Here is a 13,583-nt window from a genome sequence, read left to right on the forward strand (position 1 = left end):
CCACAACATCTCAATAGGATTCAGGTCAGGAATTTGACTAGGCCACTCCAAAGTCTTCATTTTGTTTTTCTTCAGCCATTCAGAGGTGGATTTGCTGGTGTGTTTTGGGTCATTGTCCTGCTGCAGCACCCAAGATCGCTTCAGCTTGAGTTGACGAACAGATGGCCGAACATTCTCCTTCAGGATTTTTTGGTAGACAGTAGAATTCATGGTTCCATCTATCACAGCAAGCCTTCCAGGTCCTGAAGCAGCAAAACAACCCCAGACCATCACACTACCACCATATTTTACTGTTGGTATGATGTTCTTTTTCTGAAATGCTATTATAAAAATATATTTATTTTTATTTGTTACTTTTACGCCAGATGTAACGGGACACGCACCTTCCAAAAAGTTAAACTTTTGTCTCGTCGGTCCACAAGGTATTTTCCCAAAAGTCATGGCAATCATTGAGATGTTTTTTTAGCAAAATTGAGACGAGCCTAAATGTTCTTTTTGCTTAAAAGTGGTTTGCGCCTTGGAAATCTGCCATGCAGGCCGTTTTTGCCCAGTCTCTTTCTTATGGTGGAGTCCTGAACACTGACCTTAATTGAGGCAAGTGAGGCCTGCAGTTCTTTAGATGTTGTCCTGGGGCCTTTTGTGGCCTCTCGGATGAGTTGTCTCTGTGCTCTTCGGGTAATTTTGGTCGGCCGGCCACTCCTGGGAAGGTTCACCACTGTTCCATGTTTGCCATTTGAGGATAATGGCTCTCACTGTGGTTCGCTGGAGTCCCTAAGATTTAGAAATGGCTTTATAACCTTTACCAGACTGATAGATCTCAATTACTTTTGTTTTCATTTGTTCCTGAATTTCTTTGGATCTTGGCATGATGTCTAGCTTTTGAGGTGCTTTTGGTCTACTTCTCTGTGTCAGGTAGCTCCTATTTAAGTTATTTTTTGATTGAAACAGGTGTGGCAGTAATCAAATTCAAATTCAAATTTTATTTGTCACATACACAGTCATACACAGTACAATATGCAGTGAAATGCTTATACGACCGCCGGTGACCTTAAAAAGAAAATAAAAAAAACTATATATAAGGAATAAATATTAATAAAAAGAAATAAAATACAAAGGAAAATAAATGTAACTAGTAAAATAACTGTACAGATAAGGGCATGTAAAAATATCACAAAATATAGAATATAGGAATATGGGGGGGAATATATATATATATATATATATATATATATATATATATATTTTTTTTTTTTTTATGTTTTAAAGTGGCAAAGTGACATGTGCAATGGCTTCAGATATGTAAATATGTATTGCATGAATGTGTCTATGATTGTCCAGTCAGTGTCAATGTTTAAAAGATATTATTCCTGTGTGGTGTGATGTGATTGAGAGACCTTATCGCCTGCGGGAAGAAGCTCCTCCTCAGTCTCTCTGTGTTCACCTTTAGGGAGCGATTCGCTTCCCAGACCACAACAGAGAAAACAGTCCATTGTTGGGATGGCTGAGGTCCTTCACAATCTTCCTGGCCTTGGTCCAGCACCGCTTGCTGTAGATCAAGTGCAGGTCAGGGAGCTCGGTGCGGATGATGCGCTCAGCTGATCGCACCACCCTCTGTAGAGCTTGTCTGTCCTGCATGGTGCTGTGTCCAAACCAGGTCGTAATGTTTCCCGTCAGGATGCTCTCTATGGTACAGGAGTAGAAATTCCTGAGCACCTTAGAAGGCAGTCTAAAGTCTCTCAAGCGTCTGAGGTGGTAGAGACGCTGCCGGGGCTTTTTTACCACGGTGTTGATGTGACAGGACCATGACAGGTCCTGCGTGATGTGAACACCGAGGTATCGGAAGCTGTCCACTACCTCCACTGGGCTCCTGTTGATGATGGGGGTCTGGTAGTTCCTCTCCTGCTTTGTACTAAAGTCCACTATAAGCTCCTTTGTCTTGCTGACGTTCAGGAGGAGATTGTTCCTATGGCACCAGTTCTCCAGATTTACAATCTCCTCTAGGTAGGCCGACTCATCATTGTTAGAGATCAGGCCCACCACAACAGTGTCGTCAGCAAACTTGATGATGGCGGTGGAGTTGGTAGTGGCCACGCAGTCGTGGGTGTACAAAGAGTACAGCAGGGGGCTCAGAACACAACCCTAGGGGGCTCCAGTGCTGAGAGTGAGTGAGGCTGAGACATGTCCGCCCATCCTTACTGCCTGTGGTCTGCCAGTCAGAAAATTGGAGATCCACTGATACATAGATGAGCTGAGTCCCAGGTGCTCCAGCTTGGTGGTGAGTGTGGAGGGAATTATGGTATTAAATGCAGAGCTGTAGTCGATGTGGCAATCAGGCCTGGGGGTGACTACAGAAATTGAACTCAGGTGTGATAAACCACAGTTAAGTTGTTTTTTAACAAGGGGGGCAATCTCTTTTTCACACAGGGCCATGTAGATTTGGAGTTTTTTTCTCCCTTAATAACGTAAACCTTCATTTAAAAACTGCATTTTGTGTTCAATTATGTTATCTTTGACTAATAGTTAACGGTTTTTGATGAGCAGAAACATTTAAGTGTGACAAATATTCAAAAGAATAAGAAATCAGGAAGGGGGCAAATAGTTTTTCACACCACTGTATATATACCTACAGACAGAAAAACATTCAGACAAAAATACATTCAGAGACTGGTTTTGGGTCCTCCTTTAAACATAAAGATATCATTAAAAGCGCAAGTTCCGACCACTGTACAAACAAAACATTTATTTCATTTATATATCCCTATTTATGGTGCATACTTCTTACACTTACACAATGCTGATATATTTTTTTATATATTTTCTCAATATTTTTTCTATTTTATGAACTTATTTGAAATTACCCTAACAAGTCTAAGTGTCATATTTTTAAACACAATTAAACACTGAAAAAATACAAATATGTAAGTCTTAATGTGCCTTTTGTTTCTGTCTGTTAAAAAAATACTTCTGACTGGATCAGTATTTTAAGGTAAGTTAATGTAAATTTTTACTAATTTTTTTAAGTAATTTGTGGTAGGAACTGGTATGGGGGTGTGGGATTAACATATTTTTTTTTCATTCTGTTTTTTATTATTTACAAAATGCATGTCATCATTAAGTCATAGTTTAAAACTAGCTATATCTGCATCCTTATGAAATATTTCTTATAAGTTGTAAATTTATTACTTAAATATCGTATCAATCCTGGAATTGTTTTAAAATTTAAAAAATGAATGTTTTGTATTAAATCCAGTGAGGTAAATTAGTCAGGAATTCCTATATATATATATATATATATATATATATATATATATTAAAAAAAAACCTGCCGACGCGGCGACGTGGACCTGCTGATGAGCCCTTGTTGGAGAGCCTCGCCCACGTATTCCTCCATTGCCCTGGTTTCTGCCACTGACAATGGATAAATACGGGAGCAAGGTGGTGCTTTCCCCGGCAACAGCTCGATCGTGCAGTCCCACGAGCGATGAGGGGGTAATCGTGTGGCTGCCCGAACACTAAAGACATCCTTAAATTTGTACTCGGATGGCACACTGATGGTTACATGGGCATTCGGGCTTTCAATGGTTGTGGTTTGGACCGTCAGTGCCGGCAGTTTACATAATTTAGCGCATCTAGTATCTTATATCATATATAACCTCGGTCAGGTGACATCATCTGATGAAGCGCACCTGCAGGTTATAAATAGGAGTGAACCGGGAACATTCCTCAGATCTTTTTATCTTCAGGATCGCATTGTGATTGCGTGTGATGTGTGCAAGCGAATTAAAAAAATATTAACTCACCGATATGGTGGAGTTTGTTAGGAGATCCGTACCTCTGGTCGTAAACCAGCAAAATAAGGAAGTGTTTAACTCACAGATCTGGCTGAGTTTTAAGCAAGATGTATCTCTCCGTGTGATAAATCACAGACCTGCACAAGTGATAACCAAGATGGCGGCATCCTGTGGTGTGCTGGAGTTTTGGAGTGGACAAGGGTTTTGGATCATGTTTTAAACGATGTTTGTCTGCTAAACTAAACAATACCCGGGGGAATAAAGTTAAGTAAGTTAAGCAAATATGCCACCAAAGAAAAACAACGCGCTTGAAAATGAGTTGGAGTAGATAAGGAAGTCTCTGAACTTCATGTCAAGCGAGCTGAGCAAAGTTGCTAAACAACAAAGCATGCTACTTGATTTGATGGATGAAGTTAAACAATTGAAGAACCTTGTGAAAGAGAAGGATAAGAAAATTGAGGGATTGGAAAAAACAATTGATGAACTGGAGCAATATACAAGAATGGAGGATTACACCAGACATATGCTAACACAGTAGCCGGAGACAGAAAAGGTGAAGATGCCCAACCGGAGGAACTACAAACATTGGAGAAGCAAGTAATCAAGTTCTTTGAAAGTAAGAACATGACTATCCAGAGCAATGAAGTTGTAGCTTGTCATACAATTCCATGAAGGAACGATGGAGCAAAGCCGGCAATAGTAATTCCGTTTGTGAATAGGAATCATAAAGCCGAGTTACTGAGGCAGGCAAAGAAATTGAAAGGCACGGGAGTGTACTTGAATGAACATCTACTAAAAAGAATGCTGAAATAGCAAGGAAAGAACGTAACCTAAGAAAACAGAACAAAATTCAAGCTACACAGACAAGGAATTGTAAAGTGATGATACGGCTAAATGGAACATCTGAAAAAGCCAAAGTATAACACAATAAGAGAACTTAATGAGCTGGATCAATATGGATAAGCAATGACTGTGTTATGGCCAAATGGACCACGTAAGAACTGCATTCAAGAGACCATTTTGATATGGATAACATGGACAGTGTCTAAAAATTTTCATATGGATTCAACTTTTTTAAGGATTAAATGATGGCTAATTAACAATAATTATGATGGACATTGACAAGGTATTTTCATTTTAATTTAGTTGACGATGTGGAGTTTTAAAATATCCAAATGAATGGTATACCTGATCACCCAAGCAGAAATGATAAGCATGAGCATTTAAATTTAAAGGCTTTCAATCACATGGATTATAAAATGTATAAAATAGGAAAGGATATTGACATGGAAAAGTATTATTTTGTAAATTAAGATTGTTGTGAGTATTATACAGAAACTCAATTTAATAGTAACATTATTATGGAAGGAGCTTTATCAATAATCCATTTAAATAGTCTTAAAAGTCTTTGTAAAAATTTCATGAATATTAAGGATTATCTGAGTCAGTTTAATAAATTTAGTGTGATTGCTATGTCAGAGATTTGGTTAGACAACGTGAGAGTTTATGAAGTACAAATGAATGGATATAATTTATTTACGGTAAATAGAGAAAATAGGACTGGAGGGGGTGTTGCTTTTTATGTTGATACAGCATTAAGGTGTACAGTGATTGAAATAAGTAATTTGCTATAGAAAATGTTTTGGAGTGTGTAACAATTGAAATTAAAACAAAAAGTAAAAAAAAATATAATGATAACTTGTGTGTACAGAGCTCCAGGCACATGCATTGACAAATTTACAAAAGAGTTATTTGATATGTTCGATCGATCAATTGAAAATGAGGTACACATCATATGTGGTGATCTTAACATTGATTTACTAAATCCACATGGAAATAAGAGAATTGCAAATTTTGTTGATGCACTGTACAGTTATGGTTTGATTCCAATGATAACTAAACCTAGTAAATTGATAAAAGATACAGCAACATTAATGGATAATATATATACAGTGGTGTGAAAAACTATTTGCCCCCTTCCTGATTTCTTATTCTTTTGCATGTTTGTCACACTTAAATGTTTCTGCTCATCAAAAACCGTTAACTATTAGTCAAAGATAACATAATTGAACACAAAATGCAGTTTTTAAATGAAGGTTTACGTTATTAAAGGAGAAAAAAAACTCCAAATCTACATGGCCCTGTGTAAAAAAGTGATTGCCCCCCTTGTTAAAAAATAACTTAACTGTGGTTTATCACACCTGAGTTCAATTTCTGTAGTCACCCCCAGGCCTGATTACTGCCACACCTGTTTCAATCAAGAAATCACTTAAATAGGAGCTACCTGACACAGAGAAGTAGACCAAAAGCACCTCAAAAGCTAGACATCATGCCAAGATACAAAGAAATTCAGGAACAAATAAGAACAAAAGTAATTAAGATCTATCAGTCTGGTAAAGGTTATAAAGTCATTTCTAAAGCTTTGGGACTCCAGCGAACCACAGTGAGAGCCATTATCCACAAATGGCAAAAACATGTAACAGTGGTGAACCTTCCCAGGAGTGGCCGGCCGACCAAAATTACCCCAAGAGCGCAGAGACAACTCATCCGAGAGGCCACAAAAGGCCCCAGGACAACATCTAAAGAAATCTTAAGGTCAGTGTTCACAACTCCACCATAAGAAAGAGACTGGGCAAAAACGGCCTGCATGGCAGATTTCCAAGGCGCAAACCACTTTTAAGCAAAAAGAACATTGATCTCAATGATTGCCATGACTTTTGGGAAAATACCTTGTGGACCGACGAGACAAAAGTTGAACTTTTTGGAAGGTGCGTGTCCCGTTACATCTGGCGTAAAAGTAACAAATAAAAATAAATATATTTTTATAATAGCATTTCAGAAAAAGAACATCATACCAACAGTAAAATATGGTGGTAGTGTGATGGTCTGGGGTTGTTTTGCTGCTTCAGGACCTGGAAGGCTTGCTGTGATAGATGGAACCATGAATTCTACTGTCATGCAAAATAATAAGAAATCAGGAAGGGGGCAAATAGTTTTTCACACCACTGTATATACTAATGAAATATACGGAAAAAGACTAGGAGGGTTGCTGATATCACAGACCATCTTCCAGTTTTTGTGATTTTTTTTTATGATTTATTGAAAAATCCCCCCCCCCACTCAAAAAAGGACTAATAGTTATAAAATTATCCGCAATAGAACACAAGAGGCAATAGATGCTCTTAATGTAGATTTAAAAATACTAAATTGGGATGAGGTTTATGCATATAGCAACCCCAGTAAGGCGTATGAAATGTTTTTGCATATATTAAATGAGCAAATTAATAAACATTGTTTATCTAAAAGGATTATAATAAAGCAAAAAAATGTATATAAACCATGAATTTCTAAAGGAATAGAGAAGGCATGTAAAAAGAAAAATGTCCTATTCACGAAATTTCTAACAACTAGATCAAAACAAGCAGAAATTGATTATAAGACTTACAGTAGAAAAATAAACTACAAAATATAATAAGATTCAGTAAAAAGGACTATTACAATAGGTTATTGAATATCCATAAAAACAATGTAAAAGCAACATGGAAGGTACTCAATGGTATGCTTAAAAATAATACTATTAGTTTTGATTACCCAAATCATTTTGTAAATTATTATAATTAAAGTATAAATAAAGGGGAATATATTGTCAATGAATTTAATAAGTATTTTGTAAATGTTGGATGTAAATTAGCAGAAAAAAATTATGAACATGGATCAGTGAATGAAGTAAAAAAACTCATGTAATAAGTATACAATGTTTATTCAGGCTGTAGATGAAAAAGAAATACTTCTAACAGTTAATAATTGCAAAAGTAAATATTCAACCGATTGTGATGATCTACACATGTCATTATTAAAAAATATAATTGTGAATACAGCAAAAACCTTTTGCTTACATTTGTAATCTAATTGTTGTCTTTCTTAACAGGTATCTTTCCTAGCAAAATGAAAACGGCAAAAGTTATTCCGATTTTTAAAGGAGAAGATTAGTATTCCTTCTCTAATTACAGACCAATTGCTCTTCTGCCGCAGTTTTCAAAAATTTTAGAGAAAGTATTTGTTCAGAGGCTTGACTAATTTGTAGAAAAACATAATTTACTGAGTGAATATCAATTCGGATTTAGGACAAAGAGGTCGACTTTAATGGCAGTAATGAAAATAGATGAAGATACCTCAACTGCAGTAGAAAACAAAAAATATACAGTGGGAGTATTTTTAAATTTAAAGAAATCATTTGATACAATTGATTATGATTTATTAGTGAAGAAATTGTTAAAATATGGAATAAGAGAAAAAGCGTTAGACTGGATAAAGGTGAAAGATACATCTTGCTGATGCGCTTGGACAAATCATCAGTGATGTAACCTGGGGTCACTGGGTGTTTCGGGTCTTTCAACATCAGACACCCTCACCCAGGCGACCCAACCAGAGTTGATCAGACTCCGACCTGTGTCCCAGCAGCATTTATCCATGGATCGCCCCCCTAATCCAAAGCCATCTTGTGGCTCTTTCTGCGGCTTCAGTTGCAGACCTAATGGCTTTCCTCTTTGCCTCACTAGTGAGGCCTAGAATGGTGAGCACTTTGCAGAGGGACCGCCCTGCAAATCCTCGGCATCCCACCTCCAGGGGTTCACAGTAGGTCTTCCAGCCTTGGCTCCTGCTCTCCTACACTAGCTCCTGGTACTTAGCACGCTTCCTCTCATTAGCCTCCTCAATGCGTTCTTCTCAGGGAACTGTGAGTTCCAGAATGATTAACTGCTTGGTGAAATCAGAAACAATGATCATATCTGGTTGGAGCCGTGTAGATGGAATCTTCAGCTGTTTGCCCAGATCCACTTCCAGCTGCCAGTCCGTGGCAGTGGTGAGGAGACCTAACCTGCCCCCTGCTGGAATGGTGGGCTTCTCTCCAGCTCTGTGAAACCTGATGGTCTTAGGCTTGCAGTGGCCCTTGGTGGTGTTAATGGTCTTGGCTATGCTCTCAGCAACCGCCTTTAGCACCTGGTCGTGGCGCCAGCGATAAAGCCCCTCTCCAAGGGCTTTTGGGCAGCTGCTGAGGAGGTGTTCCAGGGACCCCCGTCCTGGACACTGGGTGCTGGATGGTGTCTCTGCTTTGCCCCAGACATGGAGGTTGGCTGGAGTTGGTAGGACGACATAAAAAGCTTGGACTAGGAACCTGATGTTGAGGGAGTCTGCTCTCCAAATGTTGGGCCAGGTGATTTTCCGTTGAACATTCTCCCATTTAGTCCATGATCCTTGTTGCCCCATTCCCACCATCCTGCTGGCTCGTTCTTCCTCCACACCTGCCCTCACTTCCTCCTGAATGAGGCGCTGCCGCTGTTTACCTTGGGCTTTGTCCACCTTGGTTGATGGGAAATAGCCAATTAGCCTCAGTCGTGACTCCGGCCACTTCCAGAGCCTCATCGGCCCTCCATTTCCGGCCTGTCTTCACCTGGATGCCAGCCGATGCCACATTTCCATCCCTGAATTCCCTGTACTGCAGGGCTTCCCGAGTCCTAGTCACCATGAACTCTTCAGTGAGTCCACTGAACGGAAGCTGCAGGGTGTTACTACTGCCATACAGGGCAGCACTGCTCAGGCTTCGGGGTAGGCCAAGCCATCTTCGCAAGTAACTGCTGATCTTTCTCGCCATGGCCTCTACAGTCGTCATGGGTATGGCGTACACTAGCAGCCGCCACAGGATGTGGGGCAGGATGGAATGCTGGTAAATCCAAGCCTTGAATCTCCCTGGCAGGCCAGATCTGTCAACACATCTCAACCAGCCCACCAGCTCCTTGCTGGTTCTCTGAATGGATGCAGTGTCCTTGAGGCTGCTATCAAAGAGCTTCCCTAGGCTCTTGACTGGCTGTTTTGTAATAGACGGGATAGTGGTTCCAGCCAGCGAGAAGCGGTACCTGTCTGTCACCTTCCCCTTCTTGAGCACCAGAGATCTTGATTTTGCTGGCTTAAAGCTCATCCTTGCCCATGTGATAAGCTTCTCCAGCCCTTGCAGAATCCATCTGCAGCCTGGGACAGATGTGGTGGTGACAGTTAGGTCATCCATGAACGCTCTTATAGGGGGCTGGCGTACTTCAGATTTTGTCAGGGGTCCCCTACACTCCACCTCTGCTGACTTGACTATCATGTTCATGGCGAGTGCAAAAAGGATGACTGAGATTGTACAGCCTGTTATTATGCCCTTCTCAAGTCGATGCCAGTCCGATGTGCCTGACCCAGCAGTGACTCTTAGCCTAAAATAGCTGTAATAGTCCAGGATAAGGTCTTTGACTTTAGTGGGAACATGATGTCGCAAGAGGGCAACCTCAACCAGCTTGTGAGGTATGGAGCCATACGCATTGGCTAGGTCCAGCCACAGTTCAGTCAAGTCTCCTCTCCTTTCACGAGCCTCTCTGATGAGTTGTATAACCACTCCTGTATGTTCCAGGCATCCAGGCACTCCAGGAATCCCACCCTTCTGAACAGAGGTGTCTATATAACTGTTCTTCAGAAGGAACTCAGTTAGACGTCGTGACAAGATGCTGAAGAAAATCTTGCCTTCGACGCTTAGCAGCGAGATTGTCCTAAACTGACTGATGTCCTTTGAGTCTTCTTCCTTTGGGATCCACACACCCTCTGCACATCTTTATTGGCCTGCCACTTGTCCCCTGCGCCAGATCACCCTCAACAGCTTCCACAGATGTCGTAGTAGTTGTGGACAACGTTTGTACACAGTATATGGACACCGCTGGGGCCTGGGGCTGACGCTGTTCTGGCCCCCTTTACCGCCTCCTGTATTTCAGCCCAGCTGGGCTCCCTCATCACAAACTCCACAGCTGGTGCCTGTGGGCTGATGAGGGTCCTTTGAGGTTCAAGGTCTTGGTCACTCTTTCGGTCGCTGAGGGTGTTGCACAGAAAGGTGTCTGCCTCTGCCACTGAGCACATGAGGTTGCCACTCCGTTTATCCCCAAGCAGCTTCTTGGTAAAGGTGAATGGGTTGGAGATGAACGCCGCACGCTTCCTTGCTCTCTCCTTTCTTCACCTTCGGTGTCCTTCTGCCCGCCGCAGCATCATGAGCTTCTTTCTCAGGATGTTATGAAGCTCAACGAGGGGTTGTTTCTCCTCTTCACCTGCTACTTTGTACTGCTTCTTGAGGCCCCGCAGTTCTTGGCGTAATTTGTGGATTTGAGTAGCCCGGCGGTTCAATATATATTTAGTCTTGGGGTTCTTGCTCTCACTGGGGCCAAACCTCTCTACTGCATAGTTGACTATGATGGAGGTCATGGTCTCGAGGCGCCTGTCCACTTCTCCCTTTAGCGATGGCTTCCAGGATCTGCCTCACATCTGTGTCAAACTGTGTCCATGCTGCCTGGCTGTTGGCTGAAGGCCACTTTATCTGCTTCTGATGGAATGACCTGCAGGGGTACAGAGGCTCTACTGCTCGGAGGGGCTGGGCACTGTGGGGTGCTTCCTGGCCTGGCTCCTCCTGCGTCTCACCAGGACTAGATCCTGTGCATTGCAGTGTGCTCCTCTGGTCCCCACACTTCATTCTGGCCAGATGTATCTTAAGGCCACGCGAGTTCTTATACACTTTTCCGCAGATGCATTGTGCATTCGTAGTCAAATTTCCATTGCCGTATGTCGATGCCGTGTGGTCAGTCCGGATGGGGCTCTCATTCTCCCCCCCTCTCGGGCTCCCCTGGGGGTATACTTCAGAAGGCTTTTTCGTAGCGCACTTGGGTTTCTCCCTCACGGAAGACGCAGGTAGGGGTGCTAACCCTCCCTGCCCCGGTTGCCGTCTTTCCGAGCTGTCATCTGTCTCTCCAGTTGTCACCAGACTGTCCCTGGTTGCCACCCAGATAAAAAGTTACTTGGAAAGCAGACATCAGTATGTACAAATTAACAATGATAAATCTGACTTATTGAAAGTTACATGCGGCGTTCCACAAGGCTCAGTTTTGGGCCCTAAATTATTTGTGTTGTCTGTTAATGATATTGGTGTCCAATGTATTAAAAATGTTGTTATTTGCTGATGATTCTCAGGGAAAAATTTTAAACAGCTTCTGAACACAGTGGAAAGTGAATTGCTTAGGCTTAAAAGTTGGTTAGATAATAGTAAACTTTTCTTAAATTTGACTAAAACTAAGTTTATAATTTTTAGTAATCAAAAAATAAATCATGATGTGAAAATAAGAATCAATAATGAGGAAACAGAAAGAGTGTTCGCAATTAAATTTTTAGGAGTAATAATTGATAACAAACTGACTTGGAAACCACATATTAATTTCATTAGGACAAAAATCTCTAAATCAGTTGGAATTCTTAACAGATTAAAGCATGTATTGGATAATAAAACATTACGTATATTGTATTGTACACTAATAGTTCCATAAATCACTTATTGTGTGGAGGTATGGGGGCATACTTAAAAAAGTTAATTAAACCCAATATCTGTGTTACAAAAAAAAGCAACAAGGATTTTTAATAAGGCCGATTATTATGAACATACAAAAAAATTGTTTATAAAATCTAAAGTTTTGAAATTCGTGGATCTAGTTAATTTGTATACTACACAAATAATGTATAAAGCCTATAATAATTTACTTCCCAGCTGTGTTCAGAGGCTGTTCAAAATAAAAGTCACAGTACTGCCTAAGGGGAATGTTTATGTTTAGTAAAATAAGGGCCAGAACAAATTTAAAGAATATATGCATTTCCGTTAAAGGGGTTAATTTATGGAATAAATGTGATAAGGAATTAAAATTATGTAATTCACTTCATAGATTTAAAAAAAGGTTTAAAGATAAGGTGTTTAGTGAATATATGACATAAAATAGATATGATTTTTTTCTTTTCCTAATTTCTCTTCTTTTCTTAAGTGAAAGAATAATTAATTTTGACATATTTTGTTTATGTGCACAAGTGACAATATTTGTTAAGACAATATTTTGTGTAATTTACTGTAAAGTGTCGCTCATCATTTGTTGATGTACAAAGGGTAGGCATAATAAGCAAGGCTTCAGCCTACACCTTTTATAGTGTTGAACTGAAATAAACTATCTATCTACAGATGTTACTCATGTGGTATTCTGGTTTTACCGCCACGCCTCACGGTGGCGACATTTGGGTTTGTGCGTTTGCTGACTTCTACCGCTGAATGGCGCTATATAACTACAGACTGACGCCTAGGGCATCAGTTCATTTTCTGCAGGATTAATGAGCCGCGCTCCGTTAGTGCTGCACATAGTAGCAGATAAAATCAAGTGAAACATTGTAGTTAAACGAATTCATAATCACAGTATTAAAATTACACTACAAATGTAAAATTTTAATTAAATTAAATCTTGATTGAATTTAAGCAAAGTAAACGTGAGCCTTAAGATTTTATCATGTGTAATTAGAAAAGCTACGCATGTATGTTTTTTGTCATTTTATATTTTGTGTTCATATAATTTGTAGTAGATTTATTAACTGAAATAAACGAAAATAAATTACCATAAAAATTCTAACATTGTCAGGATGTGCTACTGCTTCAGCAGATGTCGATGTGTTTTTGTATTATTATAAGAATTAAATTTAGTAGGCTGTTATGATCATCATAATGTTCTTTAATTAATAATGAAAAAAATTTAACAAATTACATTTTCACATCCCAGCACCCCCGGTGTGCTGTACCACCACCGGCAAAAACCTTATAAAATACAAGTGAAACATTAAACAAATTTATCATTACAGTACTAAAATTACAGTACAAATTTAGGACTTAAATTAAATATTGGCGTTTCTTAGTTCCATCGA

At 39.9% G+C, this 13,583-nt stretch overlaps 1 pseudogene; it reads right to left on the bottom strand.

Moving 5' to 3' along the window:
- Window positions 1–8,255: 8,255 nt before the first annotated feature.
- On the bottom strand, window positions 8,256–11,069 carry LOC128544273 (uncharacterized; annotated as a pseudogene).
- Window positions 11,070–13,583: the final 2,514 nt, after the last annotated feature.

This window comes from Clarias gariepinus, chromosome 16, assembly GCF_024256425.1.
Source record: "Clarias gariepinus isolate MV-2021 ecotype Netherlands chromosome 16, CGAR_prim_01v2, whole genome shotgun sequence".
Taxonomy (NCBI): domain Eukaryota; kingdom Metazoa; phylum Chordata; class Actinopteri; order Siluriformes; family Clariidae; genus Clarias; species Clarias gariepinus.